The sequence below is a fragment of the Salvelinus namaycush genome, chromosome 24 (genome assembly GCF_016432855.1).
Source record: "Salvelinus namaycush isolate Seneca chromosome 24, SaNama_1.0, whole genome shotgun sequence".
Taxonomy (NCBI): domain Eukaryota; kingdom Metazoa; phylum Chordata; class Actinopteri; order Salmoniformes; family Salmonidae; genus Salvelinus; species Salvelinus namaycush.
This window is the reverse complement of record NC_052330.1, coordinates 31,155,695-31,168,194: the sequence shown is the minus strand read 5'-3', so window position 1 is coordinate 31,168,194 and position 12,500 is coordinate 31,155,695. Positions and strand designations below refer to the sequence as shown.

The 12,500-nt window shown below is 39.6% G+C and overlaps 1 protein-coding gene across 1 annotated transcript in view; it reads right to left on the bottom strand.

The window, feature by feature from the left end:
• Positions 1 to 12,500, bottom strand: part of LOC120019495 (alpha-(1,6)-fucosyltransferase-like) — a 72,723-nt gene that overhangs the window by 53,476 nt on the left and 6,747 nt on the right. The window lies entirely within an intron of this gene.

Sequence of the window (12,500 nt, the reverse complement as noted above, 5' to 3'; positions counted from 1 at the left end):
AGAGTCTAAATGATGTTTGGGCGTCCTTTTGGTCCATTTAAAATGCACATTTAGTTTTTTTCACAAATTAGTATTTGTAAAGTATAATGAACTCTACAAAGCTGTATTTTTGCCTTGTTTCGTTGTTTATACAGTGTGCTATAGTGAACAGTAACATCTCTCTTCATTCCATTTTTATTTCCTGAACATCTCAAATGTTGACCTGTTCATTATAACACAGGTGTGCACACAAACAAAATGCAAGTGTGCAAGAACACACACAGTCTTGTACAACTAACCTTGCGGGGACACACAATTCAGTCCCATTCAAAATCCTATTTCCCATAACCCTTAACCCTAAACCTATCCCTATCCCTAACCCGTACCTTAACCCTAACCTTAACCCAGAAACCTAACCCTAACACTAGCTCCTAAACTTAAAACTAACCCTAGCTCATAAATAACTCAAATTTGACCAACTGGGGACATTTTGTGGGTCCCCATTTGGTCAAATTTTGTTTATTTACTATGGTCCCCACAAGTATAATTAAACACGTACACACACAATATATAAGCCCACACGCCATATGTTTTACTGTCCTTTTGGGGACCTAAAATTGATTTCCTTTCAAAATCCTATTTTCCCTAACTCCTAACACTAACACTAAACCTAACCCCTAACCTTAACCCTAATCCTAACACCAAACCTTAATCCTTAACCCTAATCCTAACCCCAAACCTTAACCCTTAACGCTAATCCTAACTCTAACCTTAACCCGAATCCTAATCCCTAACCTTAACCCTGAACAATAAACCTAACCCCTAACCCCTAACCTTAATCCTAATCCTAACCCCTAACCTTAATCCTTAACCCTAATCCTAACCCCAAACCTCAATCCTTAACCCTAATCCTAACCCCAAACCTTAACCCTTAACCCTAATCCTAACCTTAACCCGAATCCTAATCCCTAACCTTAACCCTAATCCTGACCCTAACTTTAACCCTTAACCAATGATGGACTGGCCATCTGGAACACCGGGACTTTTCCCGGTGGGCCGCTTGACAATTTGTGCCAATGTAACGCAAAATATAAATAACCCCAGCCCCCGCTAAAATAAAAATAACCAAGTGCTGTGTGTCTGACTGGCCCAGGTGAGTGGGCTGTCGGCCCACTGCTACTGCCGTTGGGTATTACATCTGTCAGCCTCTCTCTTCCAGCCAATTACTTTTGGTCCAGTCCATTCTAACTTTACCTGGGCCCTGCCCCTTTCCCATCTCTGTTAAGTGGTGACATTTGGATAAATAGTGCAGTGGAGCAAGATGGACAAACAAAAAGAGAAAAAATGTAAAGATGGTGCTGAAAAGCGGAGAGAGAAGTTGAAGTCCCTTGAGGCTGATGCAGCCAAATGTTTTAAAATAACAAATTATTAATTTGCTGCCGTTACCAGTCAATCATCTCAGCCTAGAGCCTGGAGGCACTGGCAGCAGAGAGGAGAGAGAGCAGCCCATTGAGCCCAGCGATACCAGTTCAACTGTTAGTCAAGGTTTTGCAGCTGAAGCGGTAAGACCGAAGACACTAGGGATAAGATAAGCAATGTTTGGGTTTGGCTAGCTGTCTATTGAGCTACAGTGGAAGTCTGAAGTTTACATACACCTGAGCCAAGTACATTTAACTTTTACCGCCTCAGAAACCCGGATCCGGGATCACCCCCCACCCCCCCACACTGATTAGCATCGCTAGCATAGCGTCACATTTAAATAGTAGCATCTAAATATCATTAAATCACAAGTCCAAGACACCAAATGAAAGATACAGATCTTGTGAATAAAGTCACCATTTCAGATTTTTAAAATGTTTTACAGGGAAGACAAAATATGTAAATCTATTAGCTAACCATGTTAGCAAAAGACACCATTTTTCTTTGTCCACCATTTTTTCTCTCCACCAGTAGCTATCACCAATTCGGCTAAACTAAGATATTGATAGCCACTAACCAAGAAAAAACCTCATCAGATGACAGTCTGATAACATATTTATGGTATAGGATAGGTTTTGTTAGAAAAATGTGCATATTTCAGGTATAAATCATAGTTTGCCATTGCAGCCACCATCACAAATCTCACCAAAGCGACTAGAATTACTACAGAGAGCAACTTGTATTACCAATTTACTCATCATAAAACATTTCTTAAAAATACACAGCACATAGCAATGGAAAGACACAGATCTTGTGAATTCAGACAACATTTCAGATTTTCTAAGTGTTTTACGGCGAAAACACAATAAATCGTTATATTAGCATACCACATATGCAAACGTTACCCGAGCACTGATTCAAGCCAAAGAGAGCGATATCGTTATCATCGCCAAAATATATTAATTTTTTCACTAACCTTCTCAGAATTCTTCCGATGACACTCCTGTAACATCATATTACACAATCCATATAGAGTTTGATCGAAAATGTGCATATTTAGCGGCACAAATCGTGCTTACACAATGGAAATAGTGTTCAACTACTCAAGCAATCTGCCCGGCGCCATTTTGAAAATACAAATATTTTTATTAAAAACTATTCATAAACTTGACTAAAAAAATACAGGTTGGACATGAAATGAAAGATGCATTAGTTATTAATGCAACCGCTGAGTTAGATTTTTAAAATTAACGTTACTAGACATACAGTGTGCGTTACAGCCAGACTAGTGCTGCAATAATCGCGTCATTAATCGCCATTATGGAGTTTACATTTTTCCACATAAAAACGGAATAACATCATAAATAGCTCTTACTTTTCGACGAGCTTCCATCAGAATCTTGGCATGGTGGTCCTTTGTCCAAAAGAATCGTTGCTTGGTTGTAAAACGTTGCATTCAACTTCTGATATAGCAGCTAACAATAGCTAACAATAGCTATTTTGCCCCAACGTGTCCAAATCCTCAAGGCGCAATACTGAGGAAATTCCGAAAAATAGCAATATACTCGCATAATCTGATATAACTCGGTTTAAAATAGCTTCGTTATGATGCTTCTAACACCTATATCTAATTAAATTACAGACGGATACATCTAACGTTGATAATTGAGCGTTTGAAAATGGCATCCTGAGGTCCCTCTCTGCGCAATGGTCAGCGTCGAAAGGAAGGCTACCCTCACTCCTTGGCCTTTTATAACCTCTGAGAGCTACGTAGCAAGCCCATTCCACTTCTCATTGGTTACTGACATCCAGGGGAAGGCGGGTGCAGTTCATGTCGTTCCATAGGATACACACAGACTTTTAAAACTGATCTGAGACCAGAGCTTCGCTCTCAGACCATCGCAGTACCTGTCATGGATTTCGCTGTAGAAAGAGTTCTGGGTCACCCACAGACATAATTCCAACGGTTTATGAAACTAGAGAGTGTTTTCTATCCAATAGAATTAATAATATGCATATTGTACGAGCAAGAATTGAGCACGAGGCAGTTTAATTTGGCGACACCCAGAAAAAAAAAATGCTAACTGCTCCCCCTATTGACAAAAGGTTAAACTCCGTTTTTCACAATTCCTGACATTTAATCCTAGTAAAGATTCCATGTCTTAGGTCAGTTAGGATCACCACTTTATTTTAAGAATGTGAAATGTCAGAATAATAGTATAGAGAATGATTTATTTCAGCTTTTATTTCTTTAATCACATTCCCAGTGGGTCAGAAGTTTACATACACTCAACTAGGATTTGGTAGGAATTGCCTTTAAATTGTGTAACTTGGGTCAAACGTTTCGGGTAGCCTTCAACAATCTTCCCACAATAAATTGGGTGAATTGTGGCCCATTCCTCCTGACAGAGTGGGTGTAACTCAGTCAGTTTTGTAGGCCTCCTTGCTCGCACACGCTTTTTCAGATCTGCCCACAAATGTTCTATAGGATTGAGGTCAGGGCTTTGTGATGGCCACTCCAATACCTTGACTTTGTTGTCCTTAAGCCATTTTGCCACAACTTTGGAAGTATGCTTGGGGTCATTGTTCACTTGGAAGACCGATTTGCGACCAAGCTTTAACTTCCTGACTGATGTCTTGAGATGTTGGAAGGAAGAAGCAAGGAAGGAAGAAGCCACTGCTCCAAAACCACCATAAAAAAGCCAGACTACGGTTTGCAACTGCACATGGGGACAAAGATCGTACTTTTTGTAGAAATGTCCTCTGGTCTGATGAAACAAAGATAGAACTGTTTGGCCATAATGACCATCGTTACGTTTGGAGGAGAACGGGGGAGGTTTGCAAGCCGAAGAACACCATCCCAACCGTGAAGCGCGGGGATGGCAGCATCATGTTGTGGGGGTGCTTTGCAGCAGGAGGCACTGCTGCACTTCACAAAATAGATGGCGTCATGAGGTAGGAAAATTATGTGGATATATTGAAGCAGCATCTCAAGACATCAGTCAGGAAGTTAAAGCTTGGTCGCAAATGGGTCTTCCAAGTGGACAATGACCCCAAGCATACTTCCAAAATTGTGGCAAAATGGCTTAAAACCTTTTATGGCTGCAGGGGCAGTATTGAGTAGCTTGGATGAAAGGTGCCCATTTCAAACGGCCTGCTCCTTAGTCATAGTTCCTAATATTTGCATATTATTATTAATATTGGATACTCCAAAGTTTCTAAAACTGTTTGAATTATTTCTCTGAGATTAACAGAACTCATATTGGCAGGCAAAATCCTGAGTTGAAATCAAACCGGAAGTCAGAAATCTGAGATTGTCTTTATTCAACAGAGTCCCAAAAGAATTCCAAATGATGTATGGCTGAAGTTGCACTGCCTAGGGGTTCCACTAGATGTCAGCAATAAATAGAAATTCCAGTGAGACCTCTATGGTGTTCTGGGAGATAATGAGAGCAGAATCAGTCAGGTGACCATCAAGCACCCATTTCCTGATCATGCGTTATCTTCATGCAAGCCACTGCCGTTCCATGGCTCACGCAGACAGAAGGAATATTCCGGTTGGAACTTTATTGAAGCTATATGTTAAAGACATCCTAATGATTGATTCAGTACTTAGTTTGAAATGTTTCTTCGACCGGTAATATCACATTTTGAAGTTTTTGTCCGATATGAAGCTGACCAGAATTAGCGTTTGGATATGTTTACCAAACGCGCTAACAATTGGACATAAATAACGGATTTTTTCGAACAAAACAAACATTTATTGTGCACCTGGAGTTTCTGCTAAGCCTTCTGATCGAAACCAACAAAGGTAATGAAATATTTATAATATATTTTGTTGTTTATAGTGACGCTATCTTTGTTAGCTGTGACATGCTAATTTGAGCGCCGTCTCAGATTATAGCGTGCAGTTATTTTTCCTTAAAGTTTTTTTTAAATCTGACATTGCGGTTGCATTAAGGAGAGGTATATCTATAACTCAATGTGTATAACTTGTATTATCATCTATATTTATGATGAGTATTCATGTTGAAACGACGGGCTATGCAAAGTCACTTGATGTTTTTGCATTTAGTGATTCTTGTAGCCTCAATGTAAACTCAGATTTTTTGATATAAATATGAATTGAATCAAACAGAAAACGCATGTATGGTGTAACATGAAGTCCTATGAGTGTCATCTGATGAAAATAATCGAAGGTTAGTGAATCATTTTATCTCTATTCTGGTTTTGTGATGCTATCATTAGCTGGGAAAAATGCTAAGATTATTTTTAGTTTTGTGGTGACCTAACATAATCGTTTGTAGTGCTTTCGCTGAAAAGCCTATTTGAAATCAGACAGTTTGGTGGGATTAACAACAAGATTACCTTTAAAATTATATAAAACACATGTATGTTTGAGGAATTTTAATTATGAGATTTATGTTTTTTGAATTTGGCGCCCTGCACTTGGACTGGCTGTTGTCATATTGATCCCGACTTAGGGCTTGCATCCCAAAGAAGTTTTAAGGACAACAAAGTCAAGGTATTGGAGTGGCCATCACAAAGCCGTGACCTTATTCCTATAGAAAATTTGTGGGCAGAACTGAAAAAGCGTGTGCGAGCAAGGAGGCATACAAACCTGATTGAGTTACACCAGCTCTGTCAGGAGGAATGGGCCAAAATTCACTCAAATTATTGTGGGAAGCTTGTGGAAGGCTAACCGAAACGTTTGACCCAAGTTACACAATTTAAAGGCAATTCCTACCAAATACTAATTGAGTGTATGTAAACTTCTGACCCACTGGGAATGTGATGAAAGAAATAAAAGCTGAAATAAATCATTCTCTATACTATTATTCTGACATTTCACATTCTTAAAATAAAGTGGTGATCCTAACTGACCTAAGACATGGCATTTTTACTAGGATTAAATGTCAGGAATTGTGAAACACTGAATTTAAATGTTTTTGGCTAAGGTGTATGTAAACTTCCGACTTCAACTGTAGATACTTTTGTACCTGTTTCCTCCAGCATCTTCACAAGGTCCTTTGCTGCTGTTCTGGGATTGATTTGCACTTTTCGCACCAAAGTACGTTCATCTCTAGGAGACAGAACGTATCTCCTTCCTGAGCGGTATGATGGCTGCGTGGTCCCATGGTGTTTATACTTGCGTACTATTGTTTGTACAGATGAACATGGTACCTTCAGGCATTTGGAAATGCCTGACACAGACGTCTTGCTCCAACTGGAGAGACACGCTGGTGGGCTGAAGACAGTGCCTTAAAGAAGGTCTTTGGAGCTTTTGGAAATCCAGATGAGGGTCTGTATGTTGATGTCCTTCTCACTCTTTCAACCATACAAGATTAGAAAAACATCAACACTACTGCACGGGTCAAGGCACAAAGATACATTGAGGGGTTGCTGAAGTATGAAACAATACTTACAGGTCAGATATTACTCAAAATATTTCAGGTCACCTCACCAGTCTCAAAATATCTTCAAACAAGTGAAATGGACATTCCGTCTGCGCATCGTATGGTTGTGTCTACAGAGGAGCCGCTGAAAGGAATGGCTAGAGATTTTGAAAAATTCAAGGCATCTTCAGACACATTTGTTCAGTGGGCCAACAGGAAGTTGCAAGAACGGGATGAGGAAACAGAGCTGGAGTTAGAGACCACTCTGCCAACGAAAAGGGCTCGAAAGAAGAAAATCATGCCTGGAGAGATGGCACTAGATGAGAATTTTACTGGGGCAGAGAGTGCATACATGATTGGTGTCCATAATCATATTCTGGATACAGTTATAGTTACCATCCATCTGCGATTTCGGAGTAATGGCACTTTGTATGGCTCTTCTGGACCCTAAAAACTTTAGTCAGTTAACATCCAGTGCCAATGGCCTTACACAGAGCCCTTCAAGAACTAAGCAAATGTTTGATCAAATTTGACAGCAGAGCAACGGTGGCCAATTTACAGAGTGAGCTCACGAGTCTGACAGAACAGTGGACAAGGTTAAAACAATCGGGATTTGAAGAATACACAACCAGGACTATGGAGGATCATGGACCTGAAGGAAATGAAGACGAGGTAGAGATGGTGAACAAGAGCTGTTTATCTTGCAAGGACTGTCCACTGTGTTGCTACCGTATTCTTAGTCAGTACAACCTATTTACTGACGCATACCACATCCTGGGCCTTGCTTACAAGTTCATACTTACCCTGTCAGTAACTCAGGTACAGTAGCTTGCGAGCGGAGCTTCCCTACTCTGAAATTCATCAAGAGTAAGCTCAGGAGCACTATCTCAACAACACCTGGAGGCTTTTATGCTCATGGCTACTGAGCGAGATGCTTTAATGGCCCTGGACCGTGACCTGGTTATAGATGGCATTGCTGAGAGAAGTGAGCTGCTGCATAAATTGCTAATTTAAGGAGGTAGGAAACATGTTTATTTTAATTTTATTCTATGACTTGCCTATACGCCAGTATTTTCACCAACACATTTCTTCCTGTATTATTTATTTTACTGGTCAGATGGATCCAGAGATCCTTGCCACCTTGATGCCAGAGCCATTGTGCCAATATGTGCTCCTTCTAGCCAGCCTCCTCCTAAGAGCAACACATTCCCCTTGTTCTATTTTACATCTATTTTACTAAAGTTATTGTTATAAATATTGTTCAGTAATCTTGTTTACATAAAGTGTGGCATGAGTTGTGTGGGTGATGATGTATCGCTGGGGAAGGTTAAAATGTCCAGGGCCATTTTTAATTCCCAGTCTGTTCCTGCCCTTAACCCTAATCTTAACTTCTTATGGCTGCAGCCTGGCGTCGGTACACTTATGACAACAGCCACTTCAAGTACAGGGCGCGAAATTCAAAAGATATATTTTTTTAAATATTTAACTTTCACACATTAACAAGTCCAATACAGCATATGAAAGGTACACATCTTGTGAATCCAGCCAACATGTCCGATTTTTAAAATGTTTTACAGGGAAGACACAATATGTAAATCTATTAGCTAACCACGTTAGCAAAAGACACCACTTTTTTTACTCCACCAGTTTTTTACTCCATCAGTAGCTATCACAAATTCGACCAAATAAAGATATAAATAGCCACTAACCAAGAAACAACTTCATCAGATGACAGTCTGATAACATATTTATTGTATAGCATATGTTTTGTTAGAAAAATGTGCATATTTCAGGTATAAATCATAGTTTACATTGCAGCTACAATCAGAAATTGTACCGAAAGCAGCCATAATAATTACAGACACCAACGTCAAATACCTAATTACTCATCATAAAACATTTCTGAAAAATACATAGTGTACAGCAAATGAAAGACAGGCATCTTGTGATTCCAGCCAATATTTCCGATTTATTAAGTGTTTTACAGTGAAAACAAAATGTAGCGTTATATTAGCTTACCACAATAGCCAGAAACACTTGGGCGCCGACGACTAGTTCACATCTACGACAGATATATGAAATAGCATCATAAAATGTTTCTTACTTTTGCTGATCTTCCATCAGAATCAGAACAATCGTTGTTTGGATTTAGAACGGCAACTTTCCCTCTTCATTTAGCAAGCACACTAGCCAAGTGGCACGACGCTCTCCATGTCAACAAACGGAAGAGAACGGAACACGGCAAAACTCCCGAACAATTTTCAATAATCTGATGAAACTATATTGAAAAAACATACTTTACGATGATATGGTGACATGTATCAAATAAAATCAAAGCCGGAGATAGTAGTCGCCTATAACGGCAGCTAAACAAAAGGCAATCCCACTGTCCTTCTCGCGCTCTTCAGAGTACCGAAAATGGTGGACACGTCATTCCAAGATGATGTGTTCCATCTCAGACCAAGATAATCACCTCATTTCTTCTCTCACAGCCTCTTGACACCCAGGGGAAGGTGTATGACGTGCATGTATACTAATAGGTCTCGTGCCCATTTATAGGCAGGAAGAAGAACAGAGCCTCGATTTCAGACTTTCCACTTCCTGGTCAGGAAGTGTGCTGCAGAATGAGTTCTGTTTCACTCAGAGAAATAATTCAAACGGTTTTAGAAACTAGAGAGTGTTTTCTATCCAATAGTAATAATAATATGCATATTGTACGAGCAAGAATTGAGTACGAGGCCGTTTGAAATGTGCACCATTTATCTGGCTACTCAATACTGCCCCTTGCAGCCCAAACAGGTTAACTCTTAACATTAACTATTAACCCTAATCCTAACTCCTAACACTAAACCTAACCTTAACCCTAACCCCTAACCTTATCCCTTAACCCTAATCCCTAAATTTAAAATGGCCTTTGTAATTTTCCTTGTTTTACTATCTTTGTGGGGACTTTTAGGTATTTCCGGTAGGATAGTCACACACCCACGAGGATAGTCACACACACACACACACACACACACACACACACACACACACACACACACACACACACACACACACACACACACACACACACACACACACACACACACACACACACACACACACGTTATCTAATACATTCATATTTATAAGAAAATATAAATAGCTTCTAAGTACATGCGCATGAATCAAGACATCCATGAAGCGAGACAAAGGCTAATGAGTCATCAAGGCATGCAAACTCAATTTGCTCCCTGAGTGGGGAACATCAGACGCTGTCAGGCAGAAATAGGAGACATTTGAAGTAACATGACCCTATAACCTTATCTTCATTATAATACACACATATGTACCCACATGTACACACACACACTCATGCACACATATTATGCACGCACACACGCGCAAACACACAGACACACACACTGTTTTACAGCTTCCCCTCCCTAGACCCTCTCCTCTCAGTTGGGAACTAAGCTAAGAAACACAGACTGATGAATAACAGACTGATGAATAACAGACTGATGAATAACAGACCGATGAATAACAGACTGATGAATAACAGACTGATGAATAACAGACTGATGAATAACAGACTGATGAATTACAGAAGGATGAATAACAGACTGACGAATGACAGACTGATGAATAACAGAAGGATGAATGACAGATGGATGAATAACAGACTAATGAATGACAGACTGATGAATGACAGACTGATGAATAACAGACTGATGAATAACAGACTGATGAATGACAGAAGGATGAATAACAGACTGATGAATGACAGACCGATGAATAACAGACCGATGAATAACAGACTGATGAATAACAGAAGGATGAATAACAGAAGGATGAATGACAAACTGATGAATAACAGAAGGATGAATGACAGATGGATGAATAACAGACTGATAAATGACAGACTGATGAATAACAGACTGATGAACAACAGACTGATGAACAATAGACCGATGAATAACAGACCGATGAATAACAGACGGATGAATGACAGAATGATGAATGACAGAATGATGAATGACAGACGGATGAATAACAGACGGATGAATGACAGACGGATGAATAACAGAAGGATGAATGACAGACGGATGAATAACAGAAGGATGAATGACAGACTGATGAATGACAGACTGATGAATAACATGCTGATGAATAACAGACTGATGAATGACAGACTGATGAATGACAGAAGGATGAATGACAGACTGATGCATAACAGAAGGATGAATGACCGACTGATGAATAACAGAAGGATGAATGACAGACTGATGAATGACAGACTGATGAATGACAGAAGGATGAATGACAGACTGATGCATAACAGAAGGATGAATGACCGACTGATGAATAACAGAAGGATGAATAACAGACTGATGAATGACAGACTGATGAATGACAGAAGGATGAATGACAGATGGATGAATAACAGACTGATAAATGACAGACTGATGAATAACAGACGGATGAATGACAGACGGATGAATAACAGAATGATGCATGACAGACTGATGAATAACAGACGGATGAATAACAGACTGATGAATGACAGAAGGATGAATGACAGACTGATGAATAACAGAAGGATAAATAACAGACTGATGAATAACAGACTGATGAATGACAGAAGGATGAATGACAGACTGATGAATAACAGAAGGATAAATAACAGACTGATGAATGACAGAAGGATGAATGACAGACTGATGAATAACAGACTGATGCATGACAGACTGATGAATGACAGACTGATGCATGACAGACTGATGAATGACAGACTGATGCATGACAGACTGATGCATGACAGACTGATGAATGACAGACTGATGAATAACAGAATGATGAATGACAGACTGATGCATGACAGACTGATGAATGACAAACTGATGAATGACAGACTGATGAATGACAGACTGATGCATGACAGACTGATGAATGACAGACTGATGAATAACAGAATGATGAATGACAGACTGATGAATGACAGACTGATGAATAACAGACTGATGAATAACAGACTGATGAATAACAGACTGATGAATGACAGACTGATGAATGACAGACTGATGAATGACAGACTGATGAATGACAGACTGATGAATGACAGACTGATGAATGACAGACTGATGAATGACAGACTGATGAATAACAGACTGATGAATAACAGACTGATGAATAACAGACGGATGAATAACAGACGGATGAATAACAGACGGATGAATAACAGACGGATGAATAACAGACGGATGAATAACAGAATGATGAATAACAGACGGATGAATAACAGAATGATGAATAACAGACGGATGAATAACAGACGGATGAATAACAGAAGGATGAATAACAGACGGATGAATAACAGACGGATGAATAACAGACGGATGAATAACAGACGGATGAATAACAGAATGATGAATAACAGAATGATGAATAACAGAATGATGAATAACAGTGAATAAGGGACAAGGTTAACCTTTAGAAAATCCCCTGTGATATTACTGGGAGGAAGACCCATCAGCGGTCAGTTCAGTCAGAAGTGTGTAACGTTACAGAAAGTTCCATTAGAAACATCCAAGCCTATTCATAAAATGGATAGTTGTGTAACATTCTGAAAGTTTCACCACACTGAACACACCCCCAGTTCTAGCTGTGCTGTGACAAGCCAATGAAAGGAAACTCCCAGAGGCAGAAGGGCCTTCATTTATT